At 45.1% G+C, this 14,709-nt stretch overlaps 2 non-coding genes across 2 annotated transcripts; both read left to right on the top strand.

The window, feature by feature from the left end:
• Positions 1–6,115: 6,115 nt before the first annotated feature.
• Positions 6,116–6,189, top strand: TRNAF-GAA (transfer RNA phenylalanine (anticodon GAA)). The gene has a single exon. It is a non-coding gene; the product is annotated as a tRNA-Phe (tRNA).
• Positions 6,190–6,360: 171 nt separating this feature from the next.
• TRNAP-UGG (transfer RNA proline (anticodon UGG)) lies at positions 6,361–6,435 on the top strand. Its single transcript has one exon. It is a non-coding gene; the product is annotated as a tRNA-Pro (tRNA).
• The last annotated feature ends 8,274 nt before the right edge of the window (positions 6,436–14,709 follow it).

Here is a 14,709-nt window from a genome sequence, read left to right as displayed (position 1 = left end):
ATTATTTGGTTAACACTTAGAGTTCTTCAATTTCTAGACTGTAAACTAAATGGATTTTCGAAAAATGGGTAGGTTCTGAGGTCACGAAGAAATTGCTTTAGCGGCTGTTGGTCTCTTTTGTTCTTCTGAGTCTTTTTTTACCATGAGCTGATCCCATTGCGTAGTTGAACCTTCGGTGGGAGGAGGCTCTGAAGTCAGACTGGAGGGGCCCCCAGTTTGGAATGTAGGTGTCCGAGAATGGAACCGAGGTTATGGGAGTAAGTGGAGTTGGGCGGGCTACTCTCCAGGGCCTCATCGATAGATAGATAGAACGGCAAAAGACACAAAGAAAGTATCTTCTTCGTAACCGAATTCATTCTGAACTTCATTGCCTCCACTTTTCCGATTAAAATTGGAAAGGATTTGCATCCGGTGGCTTGAGCGTGCCCCAGACAAATTGGTTGAGCGACGAGGTTACGAAGTTATTAGCATCACCTTCCCCTCCGCTAAAACCATTTTGACAGGCGGATGAAGATGTGAACCTGGCTCTGATACCAAGACGCTGTAAAGGATCAAAGACCGGCATGGCTGGTTATAAGCCATGGTCCGTGAAGTTCCTTTCAGAAGACCCTCTATGTTCATGATCCTAGAAAGGATCGATTTCGCATTGAACTCTATAAACCCTTCTCCTGAGAACAACTTTTGTTCATTTCTTTACTTCTGATAAATGATTTACTTTACTTTTCATCGTTGATTTCTTTTTTTCTTTCTTTTCTTTGACTTCTTTGCTGGATAACGTTGATTAGCGCTACGCGCCTTATCCGTGTTCTTGCAGAACCTTTCTTTTCTTTCTTTAATCCTATCCTCTTCTGAATCTTCATCTTCATTATCCGCTGCGCGCTGCGCGCCTTCATTTACTTCGCTCCGTCGCTTCTGCTCCCTCGCGCCTTCTGCATTTTAATCTGACTTCGTAACATGAATCTTCATTGACTTCGTAACATGAAGATGAAGATGAATTGACTTCGTAACCCGCTCGTAAGCCCCTTCGGATAACCTCAGAACCTGAAAAGTGCAAAAAGATTCTAGGTTCCGAAGGTTCCGACGGAGGAATGCGATCTCAGGTAAGAATGGAGGAGGGCTTTAGGCATTGACATGGCCTCGAGAGGGCCAATGCGCCTTTGTCCCCCCATAGGGACACGATCTCACAACTGGCACGGTAGCGGGGGTTTGGACTTTTCCTTGTCCGGAATGCGGGCCACTAGTCCCTACAGGGGACGCGCTTTTACCCCATCTAAAAGAAGGGTTTTTCCAGTACCGACTTGGGATAGCAATCTTTCTTTGCCCCGGCCTCCTGACCCGGAGGTTATCTGAAAGATAAGTATTCCCGAGGTGCTGCACTATGCTTCCGGAAAGGTTTGAGTCTCCTAATGGTTTGAAAGGCTCCTTCATTTATGTGAAAAATAACATAACCTTACTTACAACTTACACTTTTGTTCTTCAAGAATCACTATTCTTTCTATGCAAAGATTGGTTCATTCTGTGACTGCTCTCGACCAACCATGGTAATTAATGGATTATCATGCGGGTTTCAAAAGTCAATCCGGGATTTCGGTTCCGAAGTTCTTGCAGAACCTGCAAGAACAAAAGCGAAGTGGTCAATCAAATTTGAAATGTAGATGAAAACGGGCTAAGCATAGCCAAAGCTCGGGTTGGAACTTCTTCAGGAATGGGTGCAGCAGTTTTTGGCTCGAAGTACCAGGCATCAGGACGCATCCGGACGACTTGACGATGGAAGCTTGTCGTGGTGTTCTATCATGCTCTAAAGTGCAGGTTCTGCAAGAACCGGGCTATGCCCACTTTCTCACTATCCGAACCTCTTAGCATATGTCTCAAATTAGAGGTTATGTTAATAAGGTCACTCTTCACTTATGTAAACATAACCTCCAGGGGCGCATGGCACATATGGAATAAGGCGTTTTTTACGAATGATCGGCGGACTTCGATGATTGCATTTTTTGAGCGTTGATGGAAGCGAATGCTGTCTAGGAGAAGACTCTAAATCCTGGAGGGAACAGGAAACCCCACGGGTGGATGGTCTATGGCCAGATACTGACTGAGACTGATTCGGCCACGATCTGGAAGGCGATGGTTCTGAAAGAACTTCGATCCGACGGGTTTCTTCTCCAGTGGAATGGCAGGATGGGAGTCGTTGTTTGGGGATTAACTACCAGGAGGAAGCTTTCTATTACCGTACAAATAAAACAACAGTCACCCGGGCAGCCGAAGCTGTAGGTGACTGGAAGTTAAACCAGCGCGATCCGGCTGCCCTTTTCCTTCACCCATTTTTCTCTTTCATCCGCTCAGAGCTTTTCATTTGTCTTTTTTTATTGACTTCTTTTCTTCTTTTGCTCCGTCGCTTCTTCGCTCCTAAAGTCCGCTCGCTCGTCTTCATCTTCACGCTCCTCGCGCCTAAAGTCGCTTCTTCGCTCCGCTCCCGCTCTTCGCGCCTTCGGAACCTTTTTTTTAATGATCAAAGTGCTTTCCCCGGACCGACAACTCGGTTGTTCAGTACTGTTAACTATTATAGGAGGATGCCGTCCCCCTGGGATGGGACTACCAGTAGCTTCGTTCGGTTGTTGAATATCGTGCAAGTTAGGTTGTGGTTGTATTGTCTGCAAGCGGAACTATGGCGCTGTAGGTGTGTGTTTGTTGACCATGCACTTGTCGTGTAATTAAGTATTACTGATAGAGGTGGTGATTGATCTCAATGCTAATGGAACAAGGCTTTGGGGCTTCAGTGATAGCTGAACTAACCATATGGGCCGCCCAAAACCTGGAGCTTTCAATCGGAAATCAACGTCGGATCCCGGTTATCTGAGCGGATTGAAGGGGAGGATCACGAAACAAGGTATTGAAAATACGCTTGCGCGAAGGCGCGACGGAGCGATGAAGATGAAGATGAAGGAAGGCGCGCAGCGAATCAATCAGAATGGAGACAAGGCGCGGAAGCGGTGAATATATGAGGCGCGAGGAGCGTGAAGATGAAGATGAAGACGAGCGGGGATGAAACGAAGAATGAAAGAACATTTCATTTTATTTATTTAATCAGAAGAAGGCGCGAGGAGCGTGAAGATTAAGATGAAGACGCGACGGAGCGAAGAAGCGACGGAGCGGCAAGAAACGCAGAAAAGAAGAATAACAGAACCGAAAGATTCGAGCGCATCGCACTGCCGCATAAACAATTAATCCGCGGATGAGCAACCTTTTATTGAAAGGAATAGTGAAAAGCCATGTAACTTGGAACGGAATAGTAAGCTTACTTACGTTGTTTAGTAAGACCACTTTACTTTGGTAATAAAAATTATATTATAATATAGGCATGGTTCCGAAATAGAAGGTTTCTTTTGTTCTGCAAGAAAGAAGCCAACTTTTCATCGTTTCTTTGACTTCGTAACATTCATCTTCGCTCCTAAGCGCTAAGCGCCGTCGCGCGTTTCTTTGACTTCGTAACGTTTCTTGCAGAACATGAATCGTTGATGAATCTTCATCTTCATCTTCATCGCTCCCGCTCGTAAACGCTCCTAACTAAGCGCCTAAAGGCGCCCCCGCTCACTCGCGCCTTTGGTTATCATAAGGCGCGAGGAGCGTGAAGATTAAGATGAAGACGAGCGAGCGGAAAAGTTATGAAAAAAAGAAGCGAGTTTACGAGCGGGAGCATAAGGGAGCGTTTATGAGCAGAAGCGACGGAGCGATAAATTAAATAAACGTTATGTTTACATAAAGTCAAAGTAAAGTAAATCATTACGAAGAATGACGTACGTTGTCCCCTCCTCTCTGCTCTGGTAACCCGCCGCCAGTCATATAGAGCGCTCTGCCCGCCACCGCATATGTAGAAAAAGAGGGAGCGGGGAAGGATGCCATTTGACTTTGGCACATGAGTGGCGGGTTTGGCTAGGTAACATAATGGAAATGTATGGGACTGCAAATCCTGGAATGACGGTTCGACCCCGTCCTTGGCCTCGGGGAGTGGCGAGCAGCACTCCACTTTCCTCTTTTAAAGAAATAAAAAGATCTTCGAAGGAGCTGAAAAACTCCCCTATCTCTTAGGTAGCGTACTTTACTAGTGACCCGGCCCCGGGTTGTTGATTCTGGACTGGAACAACAAACCATGTTAAACGGAGTTCTTGCAGAACCTTCCTCGCATGGTACTTAAACGGAGACGGTTCGAGCTTACCCAGGTCAGCCCTTCTCTATGGAAGCCATTATGTAAACATAACCTAACATTCTAACGAATGCCTCTTATCTGTTTCTCGTCGTATGTTTACATAATTAAGCTTTTCATTCTTACCGGTTTCGCTGTTCAGGTTACGAAGTAACTGCAAGAACTTGCGGAGCGGGGGACTTTATACACTAAAAGATTCATTCATTCTGAACTGGTCATTGCTGCTTTTCAACTTTGTTTGATTTTAAACCAGTTCACTCGACTTAGCAGCCACCTTACTAACAGTTAGTTGTTTATAATGGACAACAAATTCAGCTGCGTTCCTTCGGGCTCCGTTTACTGCGGGACGGCGTTCTGTAAAGTTTAATCTTCTTCTGAATCTTCATTGACTTCGTAACATGAAGATGAATTGACTTCGTAACATTAAGATGAATCTTGACTCCGCTCCCGCTCACTCGCGCCTTCATTTACTGCGTAACCCGCTCGTTCGCCCCTTCTGCTCGTCGCGCCTTCATTGACTTCGTAACATGAAGATGAATTGACTTCGTAACATGAAGATGAATTTCTTGCTCCCGCTCATAAATTCGCGCCTTCGTTATCCGCTGGATAACGTTGATTAGCGCTACGCGCCTTCGCTCCGTCGCTTCTGCTCCCTCGCGCCTTATCTTCAAGATAAGTTTCTTTCATTTATCCGCTGTCCGCTCCCGCTCGTCTTCATCTTCACGCTCGTCTTCATCTTAATCTTCACGCTCGTCTTCATCCTCCGCTTCCGCGCCTTTACTTCGTTCTTCAAGAATTGGATAACCTCAGAACCTGTGCGAAAACTCAATTATTTTCGCTCATTCAGCTTAAGCTGATTGCTTATGTAGCTTAATCATGACTCTGGAACCAACTAGCAGTTGATTTGATGGAAGCGGCTAAATCGGAACAGTGGCATGGCAACAGGGAGGCTTCACCCGATCCAGTGGATCACTATAGAAGATTCTAGAAGCAAGCTACCTTCTGGCTGTGCAATCTTATCCCAATTCCTTCGCGCTAGCTTAGTAAGCTAGCTTGGTAAGCTAAGCAAGCCTGGTTCTCCGGGCATTATGGTAGGACGTGGATCGATCATGACGAGAATGGACTTCTCCGTAATGTAATGGTTTAGTCTGGGTCTCGACCAACCAGACGAAGGAGATATTCATTCCATGAAGGTTCCGAAGGCGCGACTCTAGGAGCGAAGTCACGGCTTTCTTTCAGAACGTGTGTTCTCTCTCCTGGTCGGGTCGGAGGCGAAGACTGGCAAAGTGAATCATTCAGCGTTAGTTCATAGAAAGGAAGGCGTCGCCCAGTGGCGTTGATGGACTTGGATGCTGGGGAGATCCATAGATTTGGATAGAGTCTCGCTCATAGAAGAAGAGTACGCGCGCTAGCTTCAATACAGGTTACGAAGTAACTGCAAGAACTCCGGCTTTTCCGCGCGCACGGAGGCTTTTCAGCGCACGCGGAGGCTTCCGCAGTGAATCGGATCAGTTCGGGTCCCTGTCCCTACCAATTCCGATCAACAACTTGGAGGTATGGCTGAGTGGCTTAAGGCATTGGTTTGCTAAATCGACATACAAGAAGATTGTATCATGGGTTCGAATCCCATTTCCTCCGGCACGGAAAACGGGCGGGCGAAACGAAATGACGTGAGATAAAACTTGGAACCCGGAGGATTACTTGACTTAGTGATTGAGCGGAGAGCCACTTTTTTATTGCAGAACGTCTATTTTTTTTTCCAATTACGAAGTGACTTTACTCGCTACGCGCCTTTGTTGATTAGCTTCTGAGAAATCAGAACCTTTGGAACCTGGCCGGCTCTCGGTTCTTGAGCAAGCTCCTCGCGGGTAGGGCGCTATTTTATGTATGAAGAAAATATACTTTAGGAAAGTGGTTCAGGTAGCTCAGCTGGTTAGAGCAAAGGACTGAAAATCCTTGTGTCAGTGGTTCGAATCCACTTCTAAGCAGGAAACGTAGCCGAGAGCGAGCCTAGTTGTTTTTAAATGAAAGTGAATGGAGGGGCGACGGAGAGGAGAGGAGCGGGTCACGAAGAAGAAAACATAAGGATAACTTCTCGCGTCCCAGCTTCATACTGAGCGCCTCGCGCGCTCCGGCTTTTCAGCCTCCGCAGGGTGAGACGAGGTGTAGCGCAGTCTGGTCAGCGCATCTGTTTTGGGTACAGAGGGCCATAGGTTCGAATCCTGTCACCTTGATGTTCAGTCAGCTATTCAAAAATGAATTACGACTAAGTAAACTTACTAGCCTAAAAACTCTTTTATCGTTATTGTTATTAATCTTATTCTTAAATTCTTAACCAGGGTAACGCGAAGTGTTAGGTAAAGAACGATAAATGATGTTCAGCTAACGAAACTCTTTCAAGAAATGAAATACTTTTAGGGATGAGGCGCGAGGAGCGTTCAGATTAAGATGAAGACGAGCGTTCAGATTAAGATGAAGACGCGAGTGAGCGAGTGCGGAGTTGTCTTTATCCGGCTGGGAGTTTACTATTTACAATACCTTGCCTGTGGGACTGCTGCCTGCCCTGCTTCCCAGGCATCTACTTATCATGCACTAAGGAGAGAAAACCAGCAATTTGATAACATTCTATCAATGAATGATAAGCATCAGCAAATTAAATTAAACTGAGGCGCGAGTGAGCGGGTTCGACGGCGCGACTTTAGGAGCTGCATATCTCTATAACATTTCTGCTTGAAAAAGATCATGAGTTAACAAGACACAGTTCTTGCAGTTCTTTCAGAACCGAAAATCTTGTTCTTCAATCATTCTAGGCAGCTCAGTTAATCTGTAAATATCTTAGAAATTCTCTTATAAACAAAGAGAGGTGATGCTAATCACTGAGGTTATCCAGCGGATAAACGAAGGTGATGCTAATCACTGAGGTTATCCAGCGGATAAACGAAGGTGATGCTAATCACTGATTTATCAGAAGAACAGTTCTTAATTTTAATCAGAAGAACAGATCCAGAAAACCATGGAGAAAGAAAGAGAGTATCGCATCTATAATAGATATAGAGACAGTCTCCAGACAGAGAATAAGATGCCAGTAAATCCATCTGGTCCCGGGACGCTATCCGCCGACAAGGTCACAAAGTGAATTGATCAGATAGAGTGGAAAGCAACATGTTGTTATCCTCCTCAGTCACCCGTGATGGAATATAAGCCATTCAGTTATTTCTTCATTCGCATATTGTGAATTGACTTCGTTTCTTCTCCCGCTCACTCGCCCCTCAGAACCTGCTAGAAAAGAGTTGAATAGTAAGAAGAGCATGTCCGGATCAGTCACTTCGCTGCGCGCCTTGCTCATCATTAATCTTTACTTCGTAACCTTCGTAACCTTCGGATAACCTTCGGATAACCTTCGGAACCTCTTTCTATTATGCGCGTTGTCGCCAGAAATTTTATTTCTTTAAGATGTCTAAGTGTTTTCTTGCCAAGGGAAGGGTACAGTTCATGATTGTGCTGGCACTTGCACTTGAGGACTTCATCCTCACCTCAGCTTGATATATCTTTTTTTTTTAACTCCATTATTTAATTTCTTCGCTCGTAAACTCGCCCCCGCTCGCTCGTCTTCATCTTAATCTTCACGCTCGTCTTCATCTTAATCTTCACGCTCGTCTTCATCTTCATCTTCACGCTCGTCGCGCCTTTATTTCTTTTTTTTTTTTCTTTTTTTTTTATTTCTTTCGCTCCCGCTCCGTCGCTTCGCTCCGTCGCGTCTTCATCTTCACGCTCGTCTTCATCTTAATATATTCACCGCTTCCGCGCCTTCGGTTATGAAATAAAGAACAGAAGAAGAAATTGAATCAGAAGAAGAAAGAAGATTAAAATGAATGAAAGAAAATAATAAAACATAAAAGAGAGGCTAAGCACCGGCCGAGCATGGACCGGAATAGATCAGCTATTATCAATCAGGATGTCGAGTCCACATCTCCTGAAACCGGAAAGGTCGAGGTTCTGAGGTTATCCAGCGGATAAAGAGCAGCTGAGGGGCGAGTGAGCGGGTTACGAAGTGAAGATTCATCTTAATGTTACGAAGTCAATTCAGATTCATGTTACGAAGTCATCTTCAGATTCAGAAGGCGCGCAGCGACTCAAATGCTCAACTTTGGTAATAGGGAAGACATGGAGCCCATTAGTGGAGTAGAGGACGCGATCCAGTCTTGCCCATTTACATGATCCTCCTTCGCTCCGTCGCGTCTTCATCTTAATCTTCACGCTCCTCGCGCCTGGTATATTTGCTACGCAACCTTGATATCCCGCATCAAAGCAATTAATTGTTTATTAAAAAAATAAATGTGAGGTATCAAGTCTTTCTCAGAGAAGAGCACTGAGTTGAAGTCTCCACCGCAGGTTAAGAATGAATGATGTAGAAAAAGAATATAAACCACAGAGAGCGTCGAAGCAAGTAATCGCACTTGACATATAAAAATGTAAGGTATACATCTGGAAAACCTTCGGTTACCTAGTGAACATGTAAGAAACGCTTCGCCCCTTTTGCTCGTCGCTTCGCCTCCCGCTCCGTCGCGCCGTCGCGCCAAATGCAACTTCAGAACCATTAGTGATGTCATTTTGCATCCCCACATTTCAGAGGAGTCAATCATCGGCTCTTGAATAGCAACAATAGAAATGGAATGGGATTGGATAAGCTACCTCCACTGGAGACCTTTGGTCCCCTGTTGTTCCAGATCAGGTTCTGCAATCACGAAGTTAAGTAAGTTCGGAAGTGGAAGTTTCAGTTCGGGAATTTACTTTACCTAACACTTCGCGTTACCCTGGGAGGGCTGTTTTGTTGATGCTTTCCTTGAATGAAGAAGAACAGAGATAGCAGGAGGTCACGTAGATCTTCTATTTCGCCGCTTTGATTACTCCTGACTTCATGGTCTTGGAGAGTTTGCTTCTACACGGAAACGAAGACCTTCGAAAACATTAGACAGGGAAGAAAGGGGAGAAAGTCAAGTCTAAGCGCCATATGGCACGAAAAGGAAATCCTATTTCGGTAAGACTTGATCTGAATCGTAGTTCAGATCCAAGTCGGTTCAGTGAGGGCGACCGCGAAAGTCACCGAATGGGTCCGTCTTTTCCCGTCCTGACTAAATAAAGTGGGAATCCGGGACGAACACGACTTCTTCTAACGCTAGAAGACCACAGGAAGACACCCGGGACAAGAGCATGTCGTGAAAGAAGCACACTGGTTTGCTTCGACCGTGTCTCCGGGGCACAGTTGAATGTAGATATCATGAACGAACAGGATACCAGGCCGAGAAACCCGGGCAACCACTCCCCTAATGTGCCGATCGCTAGCGCATCCAGGGCCCCGGCGCCCAGCTCCGCTGGAGAGGCCGTCACTGATCTGGGTTTTTTCTTCTAGGATAGACTGACTTATTCTGCGAACGCCTAGCCCCAGGTTACGAAGTCAAGAATTAATCAGGAGCGAGTGAGCGGGCGCGAGTTTACGAGCGGACTTTAGGCGCGAGTGAGCGGGAGCAAAAAGTGGATAAGAATAACATAAAAAAAGTGCTAAGTTCAGATCAGTGAATAAACCGAAAGAAGAGACGTTTCTCGCTCGGCGCCGCACTATGCTCCGCTTATAAAAATGATTCGGTGGAACCGGTGAACAGATTTCCTAGCAGCGAGGGAATCTGGGACAGAGGGCTCGTAGTACCCGCTAGCGCAGCTATTCAGTGGAAGGGAAGGAGCCTAAACCCTTATTTTTTTTTAGAAACAAAAGCAGTACAACTCGGATGAGACTAAGCAGCTACCGTTCCGACGCGCCCCTGATGATTAAGACCGAACTCTAAAATGGAGCCTAGTTGAATTGAAGCTGTCATTAAAATCATAGAATGGAAAAAAAGAAAATGGGCGGGATATGGATGCAAAAATGGATGGGGAGTCTCGCTCAGTAAAGAGACTTTTAGGTTCTGATTTCTCAGAATGAATTTACTCCGTTTTTATCTAAAGATAACAACCCGCTCACTCGCCCCTCAGCTGTCCATTTCTTATTCATTCAGGGCGCCCGGACTTGGCAGTGCTCCTTTCTCAAACCAGAACAACTCTGAACGTTAGGCGCTTAGGAGCGGGAGCGGGAGCGAAGCGACGCGCGACTCCAGGCGCTTAGGAGCAGAAGCGAGTGAGCGGGAGCGGATAAAAACGTGATAGGCTTAAGCTAAGCCTATCACGAGCAGCGTCGCTGCTTGATCGGCGGGGAGGAGCATCTCTATGGGGCAAGGTTGTTTTCAAGCGCTTTTACTTCGTAACCACCGGGTTTGAGAGCCGTGTGATAGGTGACTATCCTGCACGGTTCGGAGAGCACTTGTATGTAGTCTGCGCTGGTGAATGGAAGCCCCCGCAAGAAAGAAGCGGCTCTTCCCACGTTCCATTGACTCTATTTATTATTATGGTAAAATGGTGTATCAAGATGTCAATCTGAGATCTTATTTCGGTTCAATACGTCCACCTACGATAAGTTCCTTTGGCTTTCGTCTCGGTAGGTGTATTATTCTACATTTTCCCAAAAGGACATTCATTCATTTCTTTCTTCCCCGTCGACCACTACGACTAAAACGACGCGACAAATCAAGACCCGGAAAGGAGAAGGGCCGGTGGTGGGCATTTGGGAAAGTCGAGCCAATCGGGTGTCTTCAAAAAAGCGCGGTTCTGAGGCGCGACTTTAGGAGCAGGAGCGAAGTGAGAGGTTCCGAAGGAACTGAAATAAAGTCGATCAGGCTCGACGACCGGGAGAAGCAAAACGAAATCCGGATTTGGCCGAAAAAGATGCAACGCTATGGATACCATGACCGATCACCATCGATAAAGAAGAATCTTTCTAAATCACTTCGGGTCAGCGGGGCCTTCAAGCATCCGAAAACCGCCGGGGTTGTAAATGACATAGCCTTCCTGATAGAAGACTCCTTCAGAAAAACGAAGTTATTCAAGTTCTTTTTACCAAAGAACTCTGACGGCCCGACGAGTAATCTACTAAAGAGGACCCTCCCCGCTGTGCGCCCCTCCTTTAATTATTTGGTCATGCAATACTTTTTTAATACAAAGAACAAAATGAATTTCGACCCCGTCGTAGTTCTCAATCATTTTGTGGCACCGGGCGTGGCTGAACCATCTACGATGGGGGGAGCTAAGGGAGGAAGCTTAGATAAGAGAATACGCTCTCGTATCGGTTTTTTTGTAGAAAGCTCGACCTGCGATAAAAAGTGTTTGGCCCAAGCCAAAAAGAGGTTGATCCACTTCATTCGCGAAGCGAATGATCTTCGCTTCGCGGGAACAACAAAAACAACCATCTCGCTCTTTCCTTTCTTCGGTGCTACCTTTTTCTTTACAAGGGATGGGGTTGGGGTGTATAATAACCTCTTTTTTGAGGATGCCCGGGAACAACTCCTAGGTCAATTAAGTCAAAAATGTTGGAATCTCATGGGTAAGGATAAGGCGCTTGCGGAATTGATAGAGAAATTCATAGACCTAGGTGGGATAGGAGAATTGAACAAGGGAATAGAGATGATGATAGAGATCATACTTAGAAACAGAAGAATTCCGTACGGGTACAATTCTTATTTGAACGAAGTGCAAAAAATGCGATCTTTTTTGTCTAATAGAACACACACCGCAAGCGCCTTAATTGAGTCGGTAAAGATAAAATCTGTTTATCAAAGTGCTTCTCTGATTGCTCAAGACATCTCTTTTCAACCGAGGAACAATTCATTTCGTTCCATTTTTAGTAACATAGTGAAGGATATTCCATTAATAATGCCAAAAGGGGTGGAGGGGATACGTATTTGTTGTTCAGGTCGATCAGAAGGTGCGGAAATAGCTAGAACGGAATGCGGAAAGTATGGAAAAACATCTCGTAATGTATTTAACCAGAAAATCGATTATGCTCCTGCGGAAGTATCTACTCGTTACGGAATCTCAGGTGTCAAAGTGCGGATCTCATATAGTCAAAAAAAGAAGGGGCGTGCTATATCCGAAACGTACGAAATTTCGTAAATATCGTAAAGGCAGATGTAGTAGGCGTGTTTTTACGGATGGTACACAACTTGGTTTTGGAAGATATGGCACCAAAAGTTGTAGAGCTGGTCGTCTTTCATATCGAGCCATTGAAGCAGCGCGTCGGGCTATAATCGGACAATTCCATCGTGCTATGAGCGGACAATCACAAAGAAATGGTAAGATATGGGTAAGAGTTCTCGCAGATCTTCCTATTACGGGGAAACCTACAGAAGTGAGAATGGGAAGAGGAAAAGGAAATCCTACGGGTTGGATTGCTCGTGTGTCCACGGGACAAATCCCATTTGAAATGGATGGTGTGAGTTTGTCAAATGCTCGACAAGCCGCTACATTAGCAGCGCATAAACCATGTTCGTCAACCAAGTTTGTTCGATGGTCGTAATTGGTTAGTGGGAAAAAAGCGGGCCGGGACTTCAAATTATTTTGCGAATTCTTCATTCGCATATTATGAATTGACTTCGTAACGTGACCTCAGAACCTGAACAACGGAAGTGGAAAGAAAGGTTCTGCAATAAAAAGATTTTTAATCGCCGAAATTGTACGAAATCTTGTTCCAGGCGTACGACCCGGAGACGTCACGGTTTACATCTTCCGGCCCAGTAAAGTAACAGTAGAAGAATAAGAAAGAGAAGAGCTAAGATTTAGGAAAGGAAGTTTGTTCCATTTAAAAAATTTAAGATTCTTTTTTTGTTTTTTAATTCTTCATTCATCTTCATCTGAATTGACTTCGTAACCAGAACATTCGGTTCTAAAATCATTGCTCTCTGTGAACATACCAATATAGCGAGCGTACCTAACGATGACTTTCGTAAGTAGTGGGAACCAGGACTATAAACAGGCCCCTGCTGTGTAAGCCGGGAGTACTGCACCCTCTGCAAGGATAGAGGTTGTTCCTCTCGGACCTTGCTTGACCAATCCGAAAGACAAAAGCATTTGCGTACTAGGGAGAGTTTCATTCTTTCTTTTACTTCTAAACTTTTCTTTTGTTTTACTTTATAATCATTGACTTCTTTGACTTCGTAACGTTTCATCGTTTCTTTTATGTGAAAAATAACATAACCTTCGCTCCGTCGCTTCTTCGCTCCGCTCCCGCCGCTCGCTCGTCTTCATCTTCACGCTCGTCGCGCCTCAGTTCTTTATTCGCTTCGCCCCTTCGGAACCTTCGGACTTCGTACCAGGCATCACCTTCGGTGATTAGCATCACCTTCGTTCTTTCTTGCCGAACCAAACCGTTCAGCATTCATTGAGTTATAAGTTCAGATTGAGCTGGGAAATAAGAAAGACCAAAGCATATCCATTAGCGGATCGAGATCGGGAAACGGAACCAAGCTCAGATAAAGGTGCCAGCTGCTAAGGTAAGGAAAGCCTCTTCTTACAGAAAGAATACGAGTGTTTATTAATAGCTATATACAGATGCAACAGGAGCGGGCCGGCATCGGAATAGACAGTAACAGAGGCAGGGGCGGGCCAGCTTATTCGGCGCAATCGGTTTAGCATCACCAGCATTCATGTCAGATCGATACCGACAAAAGCGAGACGTGTTATAGATAAGGCGCGAGTGAGCGGGAGCGAACAAAAAAATGATTTAAGAACCAAATGGATTCGCATGGATTGCGCGGAACTAGATAAAGATGCAGCCTCTAGAGATGAGATTCCATTCGATCCGAAGCTCTCTCTATCGACGGCATAGAAGATCAGATCAACGAGTTATGTTATGGTGTAAGCCCTGACTTCGTCACCTAATCCAAGCAATACAAGGCGCTTGCGTACCGCCATTCCCTCCTAGCTTCGGATGCCAGTTCAGATTGAGATAAGGTTTCCCGGTTGCATTGGTTAGTACCGCATCATCGTTCCTTAGGAACCTTCATATTTCACTTTTTTTTAACCACACACTACGAAGATTCAGGCGCGACGAGCGTGAAGATGAAGACGAGGGTGAATATTAAGATGAAGGCGCGGAAGCGGTTCATATATTAAGATGAAGGCGCGACGAGCGTGAAGATGAAGGCGCGGAAGCGATTCATATATTAAGATGAAGGCGCGGAAGCGGTTCATATATTAAGATGAAGGCGCGAGTGAGCGGGCGCGACATTAGGAGCGTTTACGAGCGGGCGCTTAGGAGCGTGCGAATGAGCAGAAGCGACGGAGCGAAGTAAAGAATACGTTCTTGAAGAACGTTCTGAAAGAAAGAAAAGTCAAAATAAAAGTAAGGAAAGATTAAAAAAAAGAATTAACCATTTTTTTCTCGATTATTATATGATTCTTTCTTAACTTTAATATATATTCTTTCTTAACTTTCATATATAAATAAAATAATATATAGAAAGAAAAAGACCATAAATTACTTGTCAATGATACCAAAGATTATGTTTACATAATGGAATTGGGATATAGATTTCATATAATGAAATAGAGCCGTTCATGCGGAACCTTATAAGCATGGAACGGAG

This window comes from Wolffia australiana, chromosome 2 (assembly GCF_029677425.1).
Source record: "Wolffia australiana isolate 7733 chromosome 2, ASM2967742v1".
Taxonomy (NCBI): Eukaryota; Viridiplantae; Streptophyta; class Magnoliopsida; order Alismatales; family Araceae; genus Wolffia; species Wolffia australiana.
Note: the sequence above shows the minus strand (reverse complement) of the source record. Positions and strands in the feature narration are given on the sequence as shown.